At 59.1% G+C, this 22500-nt stretch overlaps 1 long non-coding RNA gene across 1 annotated transcript in view; it reads right to left on the bottom strand.

The window, feature by feature from the left end:
• LOC138853986 (uncharacterized) overlaps nucleotides 1-22500 on the bottom strand; it is a 248886-nt gene that overhangs the window by 118963 nt on the left and 107423 nt on the right. The gene's annotated exons all lie outside the window — the stretch shown is intronic.

The raw sequence follows: 22500 nt of genomic DNA, 5'->3' as shown, positions 1-22500 counted from the left end.
ACTCACACAAGGGTTCTCTCTCACCTGCCCCCCGGCTACACACTCACACAGGAGTTCCCTCTCACCTGCCCCCCGGCTACACACTCACACAGGAGTTCCCTCTCACCTGCCCCCCGCCTACACACTCACACCAGGGTTCCCTCTTACCTGCCACCGGCTACACACTCACACAAGGGTTCCCTCTTACCTGCCCCCCGGCTACACACTCACACAAGGGTTCCCTCTTACCTGCCCCCCGGCTACACACTCACACAAGGGTTCCCTCTTACCTGCCTCCCGGCTACACACTCACACAAGGGTTCCCTCTTACCTGCCCCCCGGCTACACACTCACACAAGGGTTCCCTCTCACCTGCTCCCCGGCTACACACTCACACAAGGGTTCTCTCTCACCTGCCCCCCGGCTACACACTCACACAAGGGTTCCCTCTTACCTGCCCCCCGGCTACACACTCACACAAGGGTTCCCTCTCACCTGCCCCCCGGCTACACACTCACACAGGAGTTCCCTCTCACCTGCTTCCCCCGGCCACACACTAACACAAGGGTTCCCTCTCACCTGCCCCCAGGCTACACACTCACACAAGGGTTCATTCTCACCTGCCCCCCCGGCTACACACTCACACAAGGGTTCCCTCTCACCTGCCCCCCCCCGGCTACACACTCACACAAGGGTTCCCTCTCACCTGCCCCCCGGCTACACACTCACACAAGGGTTCCCTCTCACCTGACCCCCCCGGCTACACACTCACACAAGGGTTCCCTCTCACCTGCCCCCCGGGCTACACACTCACACAAGGGTTCCCTCTCACCTGCCCCCCCCGGCTACACACTCACACAGGGGTTCCCTCTCACCTGCCCCCCGGCTACACACTCACAAAAGGGTTCCCTCTCACCTGCCCCCCGGCTACACACTCACACAAGGGTTCCCTCTCACCTGCCCCCACGGGCTACACACTCACACAAGGGTTCCCTCTCACCTGCCCCCCCCCCCCCCGGCTACACACTCACACACTCAAGCCCCCCCGGTTCACCTCTCACCTGCCCCCCGGCTACACACTCACACACCTGCCCCCCCGGGTTCTCTCTCACCTGCCCTCCGGCTACACACTCACACAAGGGTTCTCTCTCACCTGCCCCCCGGCTACCCTCACACAAGGGTTCTCTCTCACCTGGCTACACACTCACACAAGGGTTCCCTCTCACCTGCCCCCCCGGATACACACTCACACGGTTCTCTCTCACCTGCCCCCCCCCGGCTACACACTCACACAAGGGTTCTCTCTCACCGGCCCCCCGGCTACACGCTCACACAAGGGTTCTCTCTCACCTGCCCTCCCGGCTACACACTCACACAAGGGTTCTCTCTCACCTGCCCTCCCGGCTACACACTCACACAAGGGTTCTCTCTCACCTGCCCCCCGGCTACACACTCACACAAGGGTTCCCTCTCACCTGCCCTCCCGGCTACACACTCACACAAGGGTTCTCTCTCACCTGCCCCCCGGCTACACACTCACACAAGGGTTCTCTCTCACCTGGCTACCACTCCCAAGGCTACACACTCACACAAGGGTTCTCTCTCACCTGCATTCCCGGCTACACACTCACACAAGGTTCTCTCTCACCTGCCCTCCCGGCTACACACTCACACAAGGGTTCTCTCTCACCTGCCCTCCCGGCTACACACTCACACAAGGGTTCCCTCTCACCTGCCCCCGGCTACACACTCACACAAGGGTTCTCTCTCACCTGCCCCCCGGCTACACACTCACACAAGGGTTCCCTCTCACCTGCCCCCCGGCTACACACTCACACAAGGGTTCTCTCTCCCCTGGCCGCCCGGCTACACACTCACACAAGGGTTCCCTCTCACCTGCCCTCCCGGCTACACACTCACACAAGGGTTCCCTCTCATCTGCCCCCCGGCTACACACTCACACAAGGGTTCTCTCTCACCTGCCCCCCGGCTCTCTCACACACTCACACAAGGGTTCTCTCTCACCTGCCCCCCGGCTACACACTCACACAAGGGTTCCCTCTCACCTGCCCCCCCAGCTACACACTCACACAAGGGTTCTCTCTCACCTGCCCCCCGGCTACACACTCACACAAGGGTTCTCTCTCACCTGCCCTCCCGGCTACACACTCACACAAGGGTTCTCTCTCACCTGCCCTCCCGGCTACACACTCACACAAGGGTTCCCTCTCACCTGCCCCCCCGGATACACACTCACACACGGGTTCTCTCTCACCTGCCCCCCCGGGCTACACACTCACACACACTCACACAAGGGTTCTCTCTCACCTGCCCCCCGGCTACACACTCACACACGGGGTCTCTCTCACCTGCACCCCCGGCTACACACTCACACAAGGGTTCTCTCTCACCTGCCCTCCCGGCTACACACTCACACAAGGGTTCTCTCTCACCTGCCCCCCGGCTACACACTCACACAAGGGTTCTCTCTCACCTGCCCTCCCGGCTACACACTCACACAAGGGTTCTCTCTCACCTGCCCCCCGGCTACACACTCACACAAGGGTTCTCTCTCCCCTGCCCCCCCGGCAACACACTCACACAAGGGTTCTCTCTCACCTGCCCTCCCCGGCTACACACTCACACAAGGGTTCCCTCTCACCTGCCCCCCCCCGGCTACACACTCACACAGGGGTTCCCTCTCACCTGCCCCCCGGCTACACACTCACAAAAGGGTTCCCTCTCACCTGCCCCCCGGCTACACACTCACACAAGGGTTCCCTCTCACCTGCCCCCACGGGCTACACACTCACACAGGGGTTCCCTCTCACCTGCCCCCCCGGCAACACACTCACACAAGGGTTCCCTCTCACCTGCCCCCCGGCTACACACTCACACAGGGGTTCTCTCTCACCTCCCCCCCCGGCTACACACTCACACAGGGGTTCCCTTTCACCTGCCCCCCCGGCTACACACTCACACAAGGGTTCCCTCTCACCTGCCCCCCTGCTACACACTCACACAGGGGTTCCCTCTCACCTGCCCCTTCGGCAACACACTCACACAAGGGTTCCCTCTCACCTGCCCCCCGGCTACACACTCACACAGGGGTTCCCTCTCACCTGCCCCCCCAGCTACACACTCACACAAGTGTTCCCTCTCACCTGCCCCCCGGCTACACACTCACACAGGGGTTCTCTCTCACATGCCCCCCGGCTACACACTCACACAGGGGTTCCCTTTCACCTGCCCCCCCCGGCTACACACTCACACAGGGGTTCCCTCTCACCTGCCCCCCTGGCTACACACTCACACAGGGGTTCCCTCTCACCTGCGCCCCCCGGCTACACACTCACACAGGGGTTCCCTCTCACCTGCCCCCCCGGCTACACACTCACACAGGGGTTCCCTCTCACCTGCCCCCCCCGGCTACACACTCACACAGGGGTTCCCTCTCACCTGCCCCCCCCGGCTACACACTCACACAACGGTTCCCTCTCACCTTCCCCCCCGGCTACACACTCACACAAGGGTTCTCTCTCACCTGCCCCCCCGGCTACACACTCACACAGGGGTTCCCTCTCACTTGCCCCCCCCCGGCTACACACTCACACAGGGGTTCCCTCTCACTTACCCCCCCCCGGCTACACACTCACACAGGGGTTCCCTCTCACCTGCCCCCCCCGGCTACACACTCACACAACGGTTCCCTCTCACCTTCCCCCCCGGCTACACACTCACACAAGGGTTCTCTCTCACCTGCCCCCCCGGCTACACACTCACACAGGGGTTCCCTCTCACCTGCCCCCCAGGCTACACACTCACACAGGGGTTCCCTCTCACCTGCCCCTTCCCGGCTACACACTCACACAAGGGTTCCCTCTCACCTGCCCCCCGGCTACACACTCACACAAGGGTTCACTCTCACCTGCCCCCCCCGGCTACACACTCACACAGGGGTTCCCTCTCACCTGCCTCCCCGGCTACACACTCACACAGGGGTTCCCTCTCACCTGCCCCCCGCGGCGACACACTCACACAAGGGTTCCCTCTCACCTGCCCCCCCGGCTACCCCCTCACACAGGGGTTCCCTCTCACCTGGCCCCCCCGGCTACACACTCACACAGGGGTTCCCTCTCACCTGCCCCCCCCGGCTACACACTCACACAACGGTTCCCTCTCACCTTCCCCCCCGGCTACACACTCACACAAGGGTTCTCTCTCACCTGCCCCCCAGGCTACACACTCACACAGGGGTTCCCTCTCACCTGCCCCCCCCGGCTACACACTCACACAAGGGTTCCCTCTCACCTGCCCCCCGGCTACACACTCACACAGAGGTTCTCTCTCACCTGCCCCCCCGGATAAACACTCACATAGGGGTTCCCTCTCACCTGCCCCCCCCCGGCTACACACTCACACAAGGGTTCCCTCTCACCTGCCCCTCGGCTACACACTCACACAGGGGTTCTCTCTCACCTCCCCCCCCGGCTACACACTCACACAGGGGTTCCCTTTCACCTGCCCCCCCGGCTAGACACTCACACAAGGGTTCCCTCTCACCTGCCCCCCTGCTACACACTCACACAGGGGTTCCCTCTCACCTGCCCCCCCGGCAACACACTCACACAAGGGTTCCCTCTCACCTGCCCCCCGGCTACACACTCACACAGGGGTTCCCTCTCACCTGCCCCCCCAGCTACACACTCACACACGGGGTCCCTCTCACCTGCCCCCAGGCTACACACTCACACAGGGGTTCTCTCTCACATGCCCCCCGGCTACACACTCACACAGGGGTTCCCTCTCACCTGCCCCCCCCCGGCTACACACTCACACAGGGGTTCCCTCTCACCTGCCCCCCCGGCTACACACACACACAGGGGTTCCCTCTCACCTGCCCCCCCCGGCTACACACTCACACAGGGGTTCCCTGTCACCTGCCCCCCCCGGCTACACACTCACACAAGGGTTCCCTCTCACCTGCCCCCCCGGCTACACACTCACACAGGGGTTCCCTCTCACCTGCCCCCCCCTGCTACACACTCACACAAGGGTTCCCTCTCACCTGCCCCCCGGCTACACACTCACACAGAGGTTCTCTCTCACCTGCCCCCCCGGATAAACACTCACATAGGGGTTCCCTCTCACCTGCCCCCCGGCTACACACTCACACAAGGGTTCTCTCTCATCTGCCCCCCCGGATACACACTCACACAGGGGTTCTCTCTCACCTGCCCCCGGCTACACACTCACACTGGGGTTCCCTCACACCTGCCCCCCGGCTACACACTCACACAGGGGTTCCCTCTCACCTGCCCCCCGGCTACACACTCACACAGGGGTTCCCTCTTACCTGCCCCCCGGCTACACACTACCACAGGGGTTCCCTCTCATTTGCCCCCCGGCTACACACTCACATAGGGGTTCCCTCTCACCTGCCCCCCGGCTACACACTCACACAGGTGTTCTCTCTCACCTGCCCCCCGGCTACACACACACACAAGGGTTCCCTCTCACCTGCCCCCCCGGATACACACTCACACTGGGCTTCCCTCTCACATCCCCCTCCCCGGCTACACACTCACACAGGGGTTCCCTCTCACCTGCCCCCGGCTACACACTCACTCAGGGGTTCCCTCTCTCCTGCCCACGGCTACACACTCACACTGGGGTTCCCTCTCACCTGCCCCCCGGCTACACACTCACACAGGGGTTCCCTCTCAATTGCCCCCCGGCTACACACTCACACAGGGGTTCCCTCTCACCTGCCCCCCGGCTACACACTCACACAGGGGTTGCCTCTCACCTGCCCCCGGCTACACACTCACACAGGGGTTCCGTCTCACCTGATCCCCGGATACACACTACCACAGGGGTTCCCTCTCACCTGCCCCCCGGCTGCACACTCTCACAGGGGTTCCCTCTCACCTGCCCCACGGCTACATACTCACACAAGGGTTCCCTCTCACCTGCCCCCCGGCTACACACTCACACAAGGGTTCCCTCTCACCTGCCCCCGGCTACACACTCACACAGAGGTTCTCTCTCACCTGCCCCCCCGGATACACACTCACACAGGGGTTCCCTCTCACCTGCCCCCCCCGACTACACGCTCACACAGGGGTTCTCTCTCATCTGCCCCCCCGGCTACACACTCACACAGGGGTTCCCTCTCACCTGCCTTCCGGCTACACACTCACACAAGGATTCCCTCTCACCTGCCCCCCCCCCGGCTACACACTCACATAGAGGTTCCCTCTCACCTGGCCCCCCGGCTACACACTCACACAGGCGTTCCCTCTCACCTGCCCCCCGGCTCCACACTCACACACGGGTTCCCTCTCACCTGCCCCCGGCTACACACTCACACTGGGGTTCCTTCTCACCTGCCCCCCGGCTACACACTACCACAGGGGTTCCCTCTCACCTGCCCCCCGGCTACACACTCACACAAGGGTTCCCTCTCACCTGCCCCCGGCTACACACTCACACTCGGGTTCCCTCTCACCTGCCCCCCGGCTACACACTCACACATGGGTTCCCTCTCACCTGCCTTCCGGCTACACACTCACACAAGGGTTCCCTCTCACCTGCCACTCCGGCAACACACTCACACAAGGGTTCTCTCTCATCTGCCCCCCCGGATACACACTCACACAGGGGTTCCCTCTCACCTGCCCCCCCGGATACACACTCACACAGAGGTTCTCTCACACCTGCCCCCCCGGATACACACTCACACAGGGGTTCTCTCTCACCTGCCCCCCCGGCTACACACTCACACAGGGATTCCCTCTCACCTGCCCCCCGGCTACACACTCACGCAAGGGTTCTCTCTCACCTGCCCCCCCGGCTACACACTCACACAAGGGTTCTCTCTCACCTGCCCTCCGTCTACACACTCACACAAGGGTTCTCTCTCACCTGCCTTCCGGCTACACACTCACACAAGGGTTCTCTCTCACCTGCCCCCCCGGATACACACTCACACAAGGGTTCTCTCTCACCTGACCCCCGGATACACACTCACACAGGGGTTCCCTATCACCTGCCCCCGGCTACACACTAACACAAGGGTTCTCTCTCACCTGCCCCCCCCGGCTACACACTCACACAAGTTTTCTCTCTCACCTGCCCCCCCCGGCTACACACTCACACAAGGGTTCTCTCTCACCTGCCCTCCCGGCTACACACTCACACAAGGGTTCTCTCTCACCTGCCATCCGGCTACACACTCACACAAGGGTTCTCTCTCACCTGCCCCCCGGCTACACACTCACACAGGGGTTCCGTCTCACCTGATCCCCGGATACACACTACCACAGGGGTTCCCTCTCACCTGCCCCCCGGCTGCACACTCTCACAGGGGTTCCCTCTCACCTGCCCCACGGCTACATGCTCACACAAGGGTTCCCTCTCACCTGCCCCCCGGCTACACACTCACACAAGGGTTCCCTCTCACCTGCCCCCGGCTACACACTCACACAGAGGTTCTCTCTCACCTGCCCCCCCGGATACACACTCACACAGGGGTTCCCTCTCACCTGCCCCCCCCGACTACACGCTCACACAGGGGTTCTCTCTCATCTGCCCCCCCGGATACACACTCACACAGGGGTTCCCTCTCACCTGCCAACCGGCTACACCCTCACACAAGGGTTCCCTCTCACCTGCCCCCCCCCGGCTACACACTCACATAGAGGTTCCCTCTCACCTGGCCCCCCGGCTACACACTCACACAAGGGTTCCCTCTCACCTGCCCCCCGGCTACACACTCACACAAGGGTTCCCTCTCACCTGCCCCCCGGCTACACACTCACACAAGGGTTCCCTCTCACCTGCCCCCCGGCTTCACACTCACACAAGGGTTCCCTCTCACCTGCCACTCCGGCAACACAGTCACACAAGGGTTCTCTCTCATCTGCCCCCCCGGATACACACTCACACAGGGGTTCCCTCTCACCTGCCCCCCCGGATACACACTCACACAGAGGTTCTCTCTCACCTGCCCTCCCGGCTACACACTCACACAGGGATTCCCTCTCACCTGCCCCCCGGCTACACACTCACGCAAGGGTTCTCTCTCACCTGCCCCCCCGGCTACACACTCACACAAGGGTTCTCTCTCACCTGCCCTCCGGCTACACACTCACACAAGGGTTCTCTCTCACCTGCCTTCCGGCTACACACTCACACAAGGGTTCTCTCTCACCTGCCCCCCGGCTACACACTCACACAAGGGTTCTCTCTCTCCTGCCCACCCGGAAACACACTCACACAGGGGTTCCCTATCACCTGCCCCCGGCTACACACTAACACAAGGGTTCTCTCTCACCTGCCCCCCCCGGCTACACACTCACACAAGGGTTCTCTCTCACCTGCCCTCCCGGCTACACACTCACACAAGGGTTCTCTCTCACCTGCCCCCCGGCTACACACTCACACAAGGGTTCTCTCTCACCTGCCCCCCGGCTACACGCTCACACAAGGGTTCTCTCTCACCTGCCCTCCCGGCTACACACTCACACAAGGGTTCTCTCTCACCTGCCCTCCCGGCTACACACTCACACAAGGGTTCTCTCTCATCTGCCCCCCGGCTACACACTCACACAAGGGTTCTCTCTCACCTGCCCTCCCGGCTACACACTCACACAAGGGTTCTCTCTCACCTGCCCTCCCGGGTACACACTCACACAAGGGTTCTCTCTCACCTGCTCTCCCGGCTACACACTCACACAAGGGTTCTCTCTCGCCTGCCCTCCCGGCTACACACTCACACAAGGGTTCTCTCTCACCTGCCCTCCCGGCTACACACTCACACAAGGGTTCTCTCTCACCTGCCCTCCCGGCTACACACTCACACAAGGGTTCTCTCTCACCTGCCCTCCCGGCTACACACTCACACAAGGGTTCTCTCTCACCTGCACTCCCGGCTACACACTCACACAAGGGTTCTCTCTCACCTGCCCTCCCGGCTACACACTCACACAAGGGTTCTGTCTCACCTGCCCCCCGGCTACACACTCACACAAGGGTTCTCTCACCTGCCCCCCCCGGCTACACACTCACACAAGGGTTCTCTCTCACCTGCCCCCCGGCTACACACTCACACAAGGGTTCTCTCTCACCTGCCCTCCCGGCTACACACTCACACAAGTGTTCCCTCTCACCTGCCCCCCGGCTACACACTCACACAAGGGTTCTCTCTCACCTGCCCCCCGGCTACACACTCACAAAAGGGTTCTCTCTCACCTGCCCCCCGGCTACACACTCACACAAGGGTTCTCTCTCACCTGCCCTCCCGGCTACACACTCACACAAGGGTTCTCTCTCACCTGCCCCCCGGCTACACACTCACACAAGGGTTCTCTCTCACCTGCCCTCCCGGCTACACACTCACACAAGGGTTCTCTCTCACCTGCTCTCTCGGCTACACACTCACACAAGGGTTCTCTCTCACCTGCCCCGCGGCTACACACTCACACAAGGGTTCTCTCTCACCTGCCCCCCTCGGCTACACACTCACACAAGGGTTCCCTCTCACCTGCCCCCCGGCTACACACTCACACAAGGGTTCTCTCTCACCTGCCCTCCCGGCTACACACTCACACAAGGGTTCCCTCTCACCTGCCCCCCGGCTACACACTCACACAAGGGTTCTCTCTCACCTGCCCCCCCGGCTACACACTCACACAAGGGTTCTCTCTCACCTGCCTCCCGGCTACACACTCACACAAGGGTTCTCTCTCACCTGCCCTCCCGGCTACACACTCACACAAGGGTTCTCTCTCACCTGCACCCCGGCTACACACTCACACAAGGGTTCTCTCTCACCTGCCCTCCCGGCTACACACTCACACAAGGGTTCTCTCTCACCTGCCCTCCCGGCTACACACTCACACAAGGGTTCTCTCTCACCTGCCCTCCCGGCTACACACTCACACAAGGGTTCTCTCTCACCTGCCCCCCAGGCTACACACTCACACAAGGGTTCTCTCTCCCCTGCCCCCCCGGCAACACACTCACACAAGGGTTCTCTCTCACCTGCCCTCCCCGGCTACACACTCACACAAGGGTTCCCTCTCACCTGCCCCCCCCCGGCTACACACTCACACAGGGGTTCCCTCTCACCTGCCCCCCGGCTACACACTCACAAAAGGGTTCCCTCTCCTGCCCCCCGGCTACACACTCACACAAGGGTTCCCTTTCACCTGCCCCCACGGGCTACACACTCACACAGGGGTTCCCTCTCACCTGCCCCCCCCCCGGCTACACACTCACACAAGGGTTCCCTCTCACCTGCCCCCCGGCTACACACTCACCCAGGGGTTCTCTCTCACCTCCCCCCCCGGCTACACACTCACACAGGGGTTCCCTTTCACCTGCCCCCCCGGCTACACACTCACAAAAGGGTTCCCTCTCACCTGCCCCCCTGCTACACACTCACACAGGGGTTCCCTCTCACCTGCCCCCCGGGCTACACACTCACAAAAGGGTTCCCTCTCACCTGCCCCCCTGCTACACACTCACACAGGGGTTCCCTCTCACCTGCCCCCCCAGCTACACACTCACACAAGGGTTCCCTCTCACCTGCCCCCCGGCTACACACTCACACAGGGGTTCTCTCTCACATGCCCCCCGGCTACACACTCACACAGGGGTTCCCTCTCACCTGCCCTCCCCGGCTACACACTCACACAGGGGTTCCCGCTCACCTGCCCCCCTGGCTACACACTCACACAGGGGTTCCCTCTCACCTGCCCCCCCCGGCTACACACTCACACAGGGGTTCCCTCTCACCTGCCCCCCCCGGCTACACACTCACACAGGGGTTCCCTCTCACCTGCCCCCCCGGCTACACACTCACACAGGGGTTCCCTCTCACCTGCCCCCCCCCCCCGGCTACACACTCACACAACGGTTCCCTCTCACCTTCCCCCCCGGCTACACACTCACACAAGGGTTCTCTCTCACCTGCCCCCCCGGCTACACACTCACACAGGGGTTCCCTCTCACCTGCCCCCCCAGGCTACACACTCACACAGGGGTTCCCTCTCACCTTCCCCTTCCCGGCTACACACTCACACAAGGGTTCCCTCTCACCTGCACCCCCGGCTACACACTCACACAAGGTTTCCCTCTCACCTGCCCCCCCCGGCTACACACTCACACAGGGGTTCCCTCTCACTTGCCCCCCCCCGGCTACACACTCACACAGGGGTTCCCTCTCACCTGCCCCCCCCCGGCTACACACTCACACAACGGTTCCCTCTCACCTTCCCCCCCGGCTACACACTCACAGAAGGGTTCTCTCTCACCTGCCCCCCCGGCTACACACTCACACAGGGGTTCCCTCTCACCTGCCCCCCGGGCTACACACTCACACAGGGGTTCCCTCTCACCTGCCCCTTCCCGGCTACACACTCACACAAGGGTTCCCTCTCACCTGCCCCCCCGGCTACACACTCACACAAGGGTTCACTCTCACCTGCCCCCCCCCGGCTACACACTCACACAGGGGTTCCCTCTCACCTGCCCCCCCGGCTACACACTCACACAGGGGTTCCCTCTCACCTGCCTCCCCGGCTACACACTCACACAGGGGTTCCCTCTCACCTGCCCCCCCCGGCTACACACTCACACAAGGGTTCCCTCTCACCTGCCCCCCCGGCTACACACTCACACAGGGGTTCCCTCTCACCTGCCCCCGGCTACACACTCACACAGGGGTTCCCTCTCACCTGCCCCCCCCCGGCTACACACTCACACAACGGTTCCCTCTCACCTTCCCCCCCGGCTACACACTCACAAAAGGGTTCTCTCTCACCTGCCCCCCCGGCTACACACTCACACAGGGGTTCCCTCTCACCTGCCCCCCCCGGCTACACACTCACACAAGGGTTCCCTCTCACCTGCCCCCGGCTACACACTCACACAGAGGTTCTCTCTCACCTGCCCCCCCGGATAAACACTCACATAGGGGTTCCCTCTCACCTGCCCCCCGGCTACACACTCACACAAGGGTTCTCTCTCATCTGCCCCCCCGGATACACACTCACACAGGGGTTCCCTCTCACCTGCCCCCGGCTACACACTCACACTGGGGTTCCCTCACACCTGCCCCCCGGCTACACACTCACACAGGGGTTCCCTCTCACCTGCCCCCCGGCTACACACTCACACAGGGGTTCCCTCTTACCTGCCCCCCGGCTACACACTACCACAGGGGTTCCCTCTCATTTGCCCCCCCCGGCTACACACTCACAGAAGGGTTCCCTCTCACCTGCCCCCCGGCTACACACTCACACAGGTGTTCTCTCTCACCTGCCCCCCGGCTACACACACACACAAGGGTTCCCTCTCACCTGCCCCCCCGGATACACACTCACACTGGGCTTCCCTCTCACATCCCCCTCCCCGGCTACACACTCACACAGGGGTTCCCTCTCACCTGCCCCCGGCTACACACTCACTCAGGGGTTCCCTCTCTCCTGCCCACGGCTACACACTCACACTGGGGTTCCCTCTCACCTGCCCCCCGGCTACACACTCACACAGGGGTTCCCTCTCAATTGGGGTTCCCCCCGGCTACACACTCACACAGGGGTTGCCTCTCTCACCTGGGGTTCCCCCCGGCTACACACTCACACTGGGGTTCCCTCTCACCTGCCCCCCGGCTACACACTCACACAGGGGTTCCGTCTCACCTGATCCCCGGATACACACTACCACAGGGGTTCCCTCTCACCTGCCCCCCGGCTGCACACTCTCACAGGGGTTCCCTCTCACCTGCCCCACGGCTACATACTCACACAAGGGTTCCCTCTCACCTGCCCCCCGGCTACACACTCACACAAGGGTTCCCTCTCACCGGCCCCCGGCTACACACTCCCACAGAGGTTCTCTCTCACCTGCCCCCCCGGATACACACTCACACAGCGGTTCCCTCTCACCTGCCCCCCCCGACTACACGCTCACACAGGGGTTCTCTCTCATCTGCCCCCCCGGATACACACTCACACAGGGGTTCCCTCTCACCTGCCTTCCGGCTACACACTCACACAAGGATTCCCTCTCACCTGCCTCCCCCGGCTACACACTCACATAGAGGTTCCCTCTCACCTGGCCCCCCGGCTACACACTCACACAGGGGTTGCCTCTCACCTGCCCCCGGCTACACACTCACACAGGGGTTCCCTCTCACCTGCCCCCGGCTACACACTCACACTGGGGTTCCCTCTCACCTGCCCCCGGCTACACACTCACAGGGGTTCCCTCTCACCTGCCCCCCGGCTACACACTCACACAAGGGTTCCCTCTCACCTGCCCCCCGGCTACACACTCACACAAGGGTTCCCTCTTACCTGCCCCCCGGCTACACACTCACACAAGGGTTCCCTCTCACCTGCCCCCCGGCTACCCACTCACACAAGGGTTCCCTCTCACCTGCCCCCCGGCTACACACTCACACAAGGGTTCCCTCTCACCTGCCACTCCGGCAACACACTCACACAAGGGTTCTCTCTCATCTGCCCCCCCGGATACACACTCACACAGGGGTTCCCTCTCATTTGCCCCCCCGGATACACACTCACACAGAGGTTCTCTCTCACCTGCCCCCCCGGATACACACTCACACAGGGGTTCTCTCTCACCTGACCCCCCGGATACACACTCACACAGGGTTTCCCTCTCACCTGCCCCCCGGCTACACACTCACGCAAGGGTTCTCTCTCACCTGCCCCCCCGGCTACACACTCACACAAGGGTTCTCTCTCACCTGCCCTCCCGGCTACACACTCACACAAGGGTTCTCTCTCACCTGCCCCCCGGCTACACACTCACACAAGGGTTCTCTCTCACCTGCCCCCCGGCTACACACTCACACAAGGGTTCTCTCTCACCTGCCCCCCCCCGGATACACACTCACACAGGGGTTCCCTATCACCTGCCCCCGGCTACACACTAACACAAGGGTTCTCTCTCACCTGCCCCCCGGCTACACACTCACACAAGGGTTCTCTCTCACCTGCCCCCCGGCTACACGCTCACACAAGGGTTCTCTCTCACCTGCCCCCCGGCTACACACTCACACAAGGGTTCTCTCTCACCTGCCCCCCGGCTACACGCTCACACAAGGGTTCTCTCTCACCTGCCCCCCCCGGCTACACACTCACACAAGGGTTCTCTCTCACCTGCCCCCCCCGGCTACACACTCACACAAGGGTTCTCTCTCACCTGCCCCCCGGCTACACACCCACACAAGGGTTCTCTCTCACCGGCCCCCCCCGGCTACACACTCACACAAGGGTTCTCTCTCACCTGCCCTCCCGGCTACACACTCACACAAGGGTTCTCTCTCACTTGCCCCCCCCGGCTACACACTCACACAAGGGTTCTCTCTCACCTGCCCCCCGGCTACACGCTCACACAAGGGTTCTCTCTCACCTGCCCCCCCCGGCTACACACTCACACAAGGGTTCTCTCTCACCTGCTCTCTACACCTCACACAAGGGTTCTCTCTCACCTGCCCTCCCGGCTACACACTCACACAAGGGTTCTCTCTCACCTGCCCTCCCGGCTACACACTCACACACGGGTTCTCTCTCACCTGCTACACACTCACACAAGGGTTCTCTCTCACCTGCCCTCCCGGCTACACACTCACACAAGGGTTCTCTCTCACCTGCCCTCCCGGCTACACACTCACACAAGGGTTCTCTCTCACCTGCCCTCCCGGCTACACACTCACACAAGGGTTCTCTCTCACCTGCCCCCCCCGGCTACACACTCACACAAGGGTTCTCTCTCACCTGCCCTCCCGGCTACACACTCACACAAGGGTTCTCTCTCACCTGCCCCCCCCGGCTACACACTCACACAAGGGTTCTCTCTCACCTGCCCTCCCGGCTACACACTCACACAAGGGTTCTCTCTCACCTGCCCCCCCCGGCTACACACTCACACAAGGGTTCTCTCTCACCTGCCCTGGCTACACACTCACACAAGGGTTCTCTCTCACCTGCCCCCCCCGGCTACACACTCACACAAGGGTTCTCTCTCACCTGCCCTCCCGGCTACACACTCACACAAGGGTTCTCTCTCACCTGCTCTCCCGGCTACACACTCACACAAGGGTTCTCTCTCACCTGCCCTCCCGGCTACACACTCACACAAGGGTTCTCTCTCACCTGCCCTCCCGGCTACACACTCACACAAGGGTTCTCTCTCACCTGCCCCCCCCTGGCTACACACTCACACAAGGGTTCTCTCTCACCTGCTCTCCCGGCTACACACTCACACAAGGGTTCTCTCTCACCTGCCCCCCGGCTACACATTCACACAAGGGTTCTCTCTCACCTGCCCTCCGGCTACACACTCACACAAGGGTTCTCTCTCACCTGCCCCCCGGCTACACACTCACACAAGGGTTCTCTCTCACCTGCCCCCCGGCTACACACTCACACCAGGGTTCTCTCTCACCTGTACACACTCACACAAGGGTTCTCTCTCACCTAACCCCCCGGCTACACACTCACACAAGGGTTCTCTCTCACCTGCCCCCCGGCTACACACTCACACAAGGGTTCTCTCTCACCTGCCCCTCGGCTACACACTCACACAAGGGTTCTCTCTCACCTGCCCTCCCGGCTACACACTCACACAAGGGTTCTCTCTCACCTGCCCCGCGGCTACACACTCACACAAGGGTTCTCTCTCACCTGCCCCCCTCGGCTACACACTCACACAAGGGTTCCCTCTCACCTGCCCCCCGGCTACACACTCACGCAAGGGTTCCCTCACCTGCGGCTACACACTCACACAAGGGTTCTCTCTCTCCTGCCCTCCGGCTACACACTCACACAAGGGTTCTCTCTCACCTGCCCCCCGGCTACACACTCACACAAGGGTTCTCTCTCACCTGCCCTCCCGGCTACACACTCACACAAGGGTTCTCTCTCACCTGCCCCGCGGCTACACACTCACACAAGGGTTCTCTCTCACCTGGCCCCCTCGGCTACACACTCACACAAGGGTTCCCTCTCACCTGCCCCCCGGCTACACACTCACACAAGGGTTCTCTCTCACCTGCCCTCCCGGCTACACACTCACAAAAGGGTTCGCTCTCACCTGCCCCGCGGCTACACACTCACACAAGGGTTCTCTCTCACCTGCCCCCCCTGCTACACACTCACACAAGGGTTCTCTCTCACCTGCCCCCCGGCTACACACTCACACAAGGGTTCTCTCTCACCTGCCCCCCGGCTACACACTCACACAAGGGTTCTCTCTCACCTGCCCCCCTCGGCTACACACTCACACAAGGGTTCTCTCTCACCTGGGCTACACACTCACACAAGGGTTCTCTCTCACCTGCCCTCCCGGCTACACACTGGGTTCTCTCTCACCTGGGCTACACACTCACACAAGGGTTCTCTCTCACCTGCCCTCCTGGCTACACACTCACACAAGGGTTCTCTCTCACCTGCACCCCGGCTACACACTCACACAAGGGTTCTCTCTCACCTGCCCTCCCGGCTACACACTCACAGAAGGGTTCTCTCTCACCTGCCCTCCCGGCTACACACTCACACAAGGGTTCTCTCTCACCTGCCCTCCCGGCTACACACTCACACAAGGGTTCTCTCTCACCTGCCCCCCCGGCTACACACTCACACAAGGGTTCTCTCTCACCTGCCTCCCGGCTACACACTCACACAAGGGTTCTCTCTCACCTGCCCTCCCCGGCTACACACTCACACAAGGGTTCTCTCTCACCTGCCCCCCCCCGGCTACACACTCACGCAAGGGTTCTCTCTCACCTGCCCCCCCCGGCTACACACTCACACAAGGGTTCTCTCTCACCTGCCCTCCCGGCTACACACTCACACAAGGGTTCTCTCTCACCTGCCCCCAGGCTACACACTCACACAAGGGTTCTCTCTCACCTGCCCCCCGGCTACACACTCACACAAGGGTTCTCTCTCACCTGCCCCCCGGCTACACACTCACACAAGGGTTCTCTCTCACCTGCCCCCCGGCTACACACTCACACAAGGGTTCTCTCTCACCTGCCCCCAGGCTACACACTCACACAAGGGTTCTCTCTCACCTGCCCCCCGGCTACACACTCACACAAGGGTTCTCTCTCACCTGCCCCCCGGCTACACACTCACACAAGGGTTCTCTCTCACCTGCCCCCCGGCTACACACTCACACAAGGGTTCTCTCTCACCTGCCCCCCGGCTACACACTCACACAAGGGTTCTCTCTCACCTGCCCCCCAGCTACATACTCACACAAGGGTTCTCTCTCACCTTCCCCCCGGCTACACACTCACACAAGGGTTCTCTCTCACCTGCCCCCCGGCTACACACTCACACAAGGGTTCTCTCTCACCTGCCCCCCGGCTACATACTCACACAAGGGTTCTCTCTCACCTGCCCCCCGGCTACACACTCACACAAGGGTTCTCTCTCACCTGCCCCCCGGCTTCACACTCACACAAGGGTTCTCTCTCACCTGCCCCCAGGCTACACACTCACACAAGGGTTCTCTCTCACCTGCCCCCCGGCTACACACTCACACAAGGGTTCTCTCTCACCTGCCCCCCAGCTACATACTCACACAAGGGTTCTCTCTCACCTGCCCCCCGGCTACACACTCACACAAGGGTTCTCTCTCACCTGCCCCCCCACACTCACACAAGGGTTCTACCTGCCCCCCGGCTTCACACTCACACAAGGGTTCTCTCTCACCTGCCCCCAGGCTACACACTCACACAAGGGTTCTCTCTCACCTGCCCCCCGGCTTCACACTCACACAAGGGTTCTCTCTCACCTGCCCCCCACTACATCTCACACAAGGGTTCTCTCTCACCTGCCCCCCCGGCTACACACTCACACAAGGGTTCTCTCTCACTTGCCCCCCGGCTACACACTCACACAAGGGTTCTCTCTCACCTGCCCCCCCGGCTTCACACTCACACAAGGGTTCTCTCTCACCTGCCCCCCCCCACTCACACAAGGCTACACACTCACACAAGGGTTCTCTCTCACCTGCCCCCCAGCTACACACTCACACAAGGGTTCTCTCTCACCTGCCCCCCGGCTACACACTCACACAAGGGTTCTCTCTCACCTGCCCCCCGGCTGCACACTCACACAAGGGTTCTCTCTCACCTGCCCCCCGGCTACACACTCACACAAGGGTTCTCTCTCACCTGCCCCCCCCGGCTACACACTCACACAAGGGTTCTCTCTCACCTGCCCCCCCCGGCTACACACTCACACAAGGGTTCTCTCTCACCTGCCCCCCGGCTACACACTCACACAAGGGTTCTCTCTCACCTGCCCCCCGGCTACACACTCACACAAGGGTTCTCTCTCACCTAACCCCCCGGCTACACACTCACACAAGGGTTCTCTCTCACCTGCCCTCCCCGGCTACACACTCACACAAGGGTTCTCTCTCACCTGCCCCCCCCGGCTACACACTCACACAAGGGTTCTCTCTCACCTGCCCCCCGGCTACACACTCACACAAGGGTTCTCTCTCACCTGCCCCCCCCGGCTACACACTCACACAAGGGTTCTCTCTCACCTGCCCCCCAGGTACATACTCACACAAGGGTTCTCTCTCACCTGCCCCCCGGCTTCACACTCACACAAGGGTTCTCACCCACCTGCCCCCCCCGGCTACACACTCACACAAGGGTTCTCTCTCACCTGCCCCCCAGCTACATACTCACACCAGGGTTCTCTCTCACCTGCCCCCCCCGGCTACACACTCACACAAGGGTTCTCTCTCACCTGCCCCCCCGGCTACACACTCACACAAGGGTTCTCTCTCACCTGCCTCCCGGCTACACACTCACACAAGGGTTCTCTCTCACCTGCCCCCCCGGCTACACACTCACACAAGGGTTCTCTCTCACCTGCCCCCCCGGCTACACACTCACACAAGGGGTCTCTCTCACCTACCCCCCGGCTACACACTCACACAAGGGTTCTCTCTCACCTGCCCCCCCGGCTACACACTCACACAAGGGTTCTCTCTCACCTGCCCCCGAGGCTACACACTCACACAAGGGTTCTCTCTCACCTGCCCCCCCGGCTACACACTCACACAAGGGTTCTCTCTCACCTGCCCCCCGGCTACACACTCACACAAGGGTTCTCTCTCACCTGCCCCCCGGCTACACACTCACACAAGGGTTCTCTCTCACCTGCCCTCCCGGCTACACACTCACACAAGGGTTCTCTCTCACCTGCCCTCCCTGCTACACACTCACACAATGTTTTTTTTTTAATTCTATATTTTATTGCAGTGATGGTGTCAGATAACAGCACACTTCTGCCTACTGAAAACTGGAATACACTTGACTATTGTCTGTTTTTGTATGTGTGTTTATGTATGTATTTATATATATATATATGTATGTATGTATGTTTATCAAGGTTGGGAAGCAAAGCAATCACAGTGCTAAGGGGAGAGAGCACAACTTTGCAGTACCCACAGTCAGTGGCCAAGCTTCAAACACCTTTTATTGTACAGCGATATAGGAATGGAACAGACTGCCCGCACATGTCAAAGCCAGTCATAGCATGAACCAGTTCAAGAGGATAGCCAGAAGGTGACTGATGAATGTAGCTTCTTCTTCTTGATCCGCCGGTACTCTCCCTTTCCGGGCTTTTTCCAAGTGGTGGCCCGGCCTGGGCTCCCTTTTTCGGGAGTATATCAGACTAATGTCTGCCATGGGAGGAGGTACAAGTACCCCCTCATCTTTGGTACCAAGTGTCCCCAGGCCTAGCCACGTTTCCCGCCCTCACGAGGCTCTAAGGGAGAACCTAGGTGTCTCTGGTCTGCCATCCCCGCCACAAGGGGGTTATTGGTGATGAGTCAATGGTAATGCACTAGAGGAGATATAAAAAAGACCTGGAAAACACTCTCTCAGATTCTAGGGACCCACAAACTGACAAAACCCAAGAATATTGTCCTAACTAAACCTAATGAAACACCACTACATCCCACTGACACAGCTAACAAGATAAACGACTTCTTCTCAACCATAGGATCTAATCTCGCCAATAAAATCCCACATACCAATGCCCATCCCGGGGACTACCTAGATGGGAATTTCCCAAATTCCTTCTATCTTGCACCAACTGAGCCCACGGAAGTCACCGAGATTATAAAGTCACTTTAAAATAACTCAGGGAATCTGTCTCATGTCCCACCATTACTGTACAAGCGAGCGGCCCATGTCCTTTCGCATGCTATTTCATTACTTTTTAACAAGTTACTAGAAACTAGCACCTTCCCGAAACTACTCAAGATGGCAAGGGTTACACCAATACATAAAGGTGGTGACCCTACAGACTTAAACAACTATAGGCCAATATCTAACTTACCATTGCTATCCAAAATCCTTGAGAAACTCGTGCACAGGAGACTGTATTCATTTATAACGGCTCAAAACATACTCAACCCCTGCCAGTTTGGATTTAGGAAAAATAAAAGCACTAATGATGCAATCATAAAAATGCTAGACCTGCTTTACACAGCATTGGAAAATAAGGAATATCCGCTAGGAATTTTTATTGACCTAAGAAAAGCTTTTGACACAGTAGACCACGACATCCTACTCCACAAACTTGACCATTACGGTATAAGAGGCCATGCGCTTGCTTATTTCAAATCTTACCTTACTAATAGGTATCAGTATGTCACCATTAAAGACACAGCATCAACAACACGACCACTTGATACTGGAGTTCCGCAGGGAAGTGTCCTTGGTCCCCTGCTCTTCCTCATATACATCAATGATCTTCCAAACGTATCACAACACCTGAAACCCATTCTCTTTGCTGACGATAAGACTTACGTCATCTCTCACCCTAATCTTGCCACCCTCAACACCATTGTTAACGAGGAGCTGATCAAAATATCGACTTGGATGACAGCCAATAAACTTACGCTTAACACTGACAAAACCTACTATATTATGTTTGGTAGCAGAGCAGGAGATGCACAAATTAACATTAAGATCGACAACACTCTAATTACCAGACACAATGAGGGCAAATTCCTAGGCCTATACCTTGACAACAACCTGAATTTCAGCACCTATATCCAACACAACCAAAAAAGTATCCAAAATGGTTGGGATCCTCTCCAAGATACGATACTACGTGCCGCAAAATGCCCTTCTCACACTATACCACTCACTTATTTATCCATACCTCATCTATGCTATTTGTGCTTGGGGGTCAACTGCAGCAACACACCTAAAGCCAATAATAACCCAACAAAAAGCCGCAGTAAGAATAATCACAATCCCATCCCTGGCAACACACCCCCCCACTCTTCATAGATCTAAACTTACTCCCTGTTCAGTACATCCACACTTACTACTGTGCAATCTACACCTACAGGACCTTAAACTCCAATATCAACCTTGACCTAAAACGCTTTCTTGATAGTTGTGACAGAACCCACAGGCATAACACCAGACACAAACATCTCTACGACATTCCCCGTGTCCAACTAAACCTTTACAAAAATTCAATGTATGTCAAAGGCCCTAAAATCTGGAACACTCTACCTGAGAACTCTAGAACTGCAGACACATTCATCACCTTCAAAACTACCATTAGAAAACATCTTATCTCCCTGATACACCCTGTCAACTAACTACACGAATACCACCTGGTGGTTCACACTTACACTCACTCACCCATTTGACCATAAACAGAAATATTAATCTCAATCTTAAAATAATGAATCCTGTGATACTCCAATACTGAAACTATGTACTGTGCCAAAACAAAAGCATTCACATTGCTAAACTCACAAACTAGTATTTAGTCACTTAGCCATAATACCAACTTACCTCATAATTTGTAATATTTTAAAACAAAGAATTAAACTAAGTCTGCCCGAAATGCCTAGCCATGCTAGGCGTTCTAGTGGTACACTCTGTAATCATTATTTAACTACATGTAAACCACACAATAACTAAATTCTGTAAACTCAGCATTGTAATCCTTATAGAGAATAAACTTTGAATTGAATTGAATGTACCCTACCCTACCCTACCCTACCCTACCCAACCCTACCCTCGAAGGGCTGGGCATGGTGTCGATTGATGTTATTATTATTATTATTATTAAAGATTCGCGGGTATTCTCCCTGCCCGGGCCTTTTCCAAGTAGTAGTGGCCCGGCCTTGGCTCCCTCTTTAGGGAGTGTCTGAGACCTAAGTCTCCCTTGGGAGGAGGTACAAATACCCCCTCATCTTTGGGACCAACTGTCCCCAGGCCTAGCCACAAGCTAGGCCTCTCTGGTCTGCCATCCCCGCCACAAGGGAGCAAATGGGAATGACAGTCTTATGAGCTAAAGGCTCGGACTCAGGCACCTACCCTACCCTAGAAGGGTTAGGCATGGTGTCGATCTTTTATTCGTAGTTAGTTAAAGATTTGCCGGTATTCTCCCGGCCCGGGCCTTTTCCAAGTGG

The sequence above is a fragment of the Cherax quadricarinatus genome, chromosome 45, assembly GCF_038502225.1.
Source record: "Cherax quadricarinatus isolate ZL_2023a chromosome 45, ASM3850222v1, whole genome shotgun sequence".
NCBI classification, from domain to species: domain Eukaryota; kingdom Metazoa; phylum Arthropoda; class Malacostraca; order Decapoda; family Parastacidae; genus Cherax; species Cherax quadricarinatus.
Note: the sequence above shows the minus strand (reverse complement) of the source record. Positions and strands in the feature narration are given on the sequence as shown.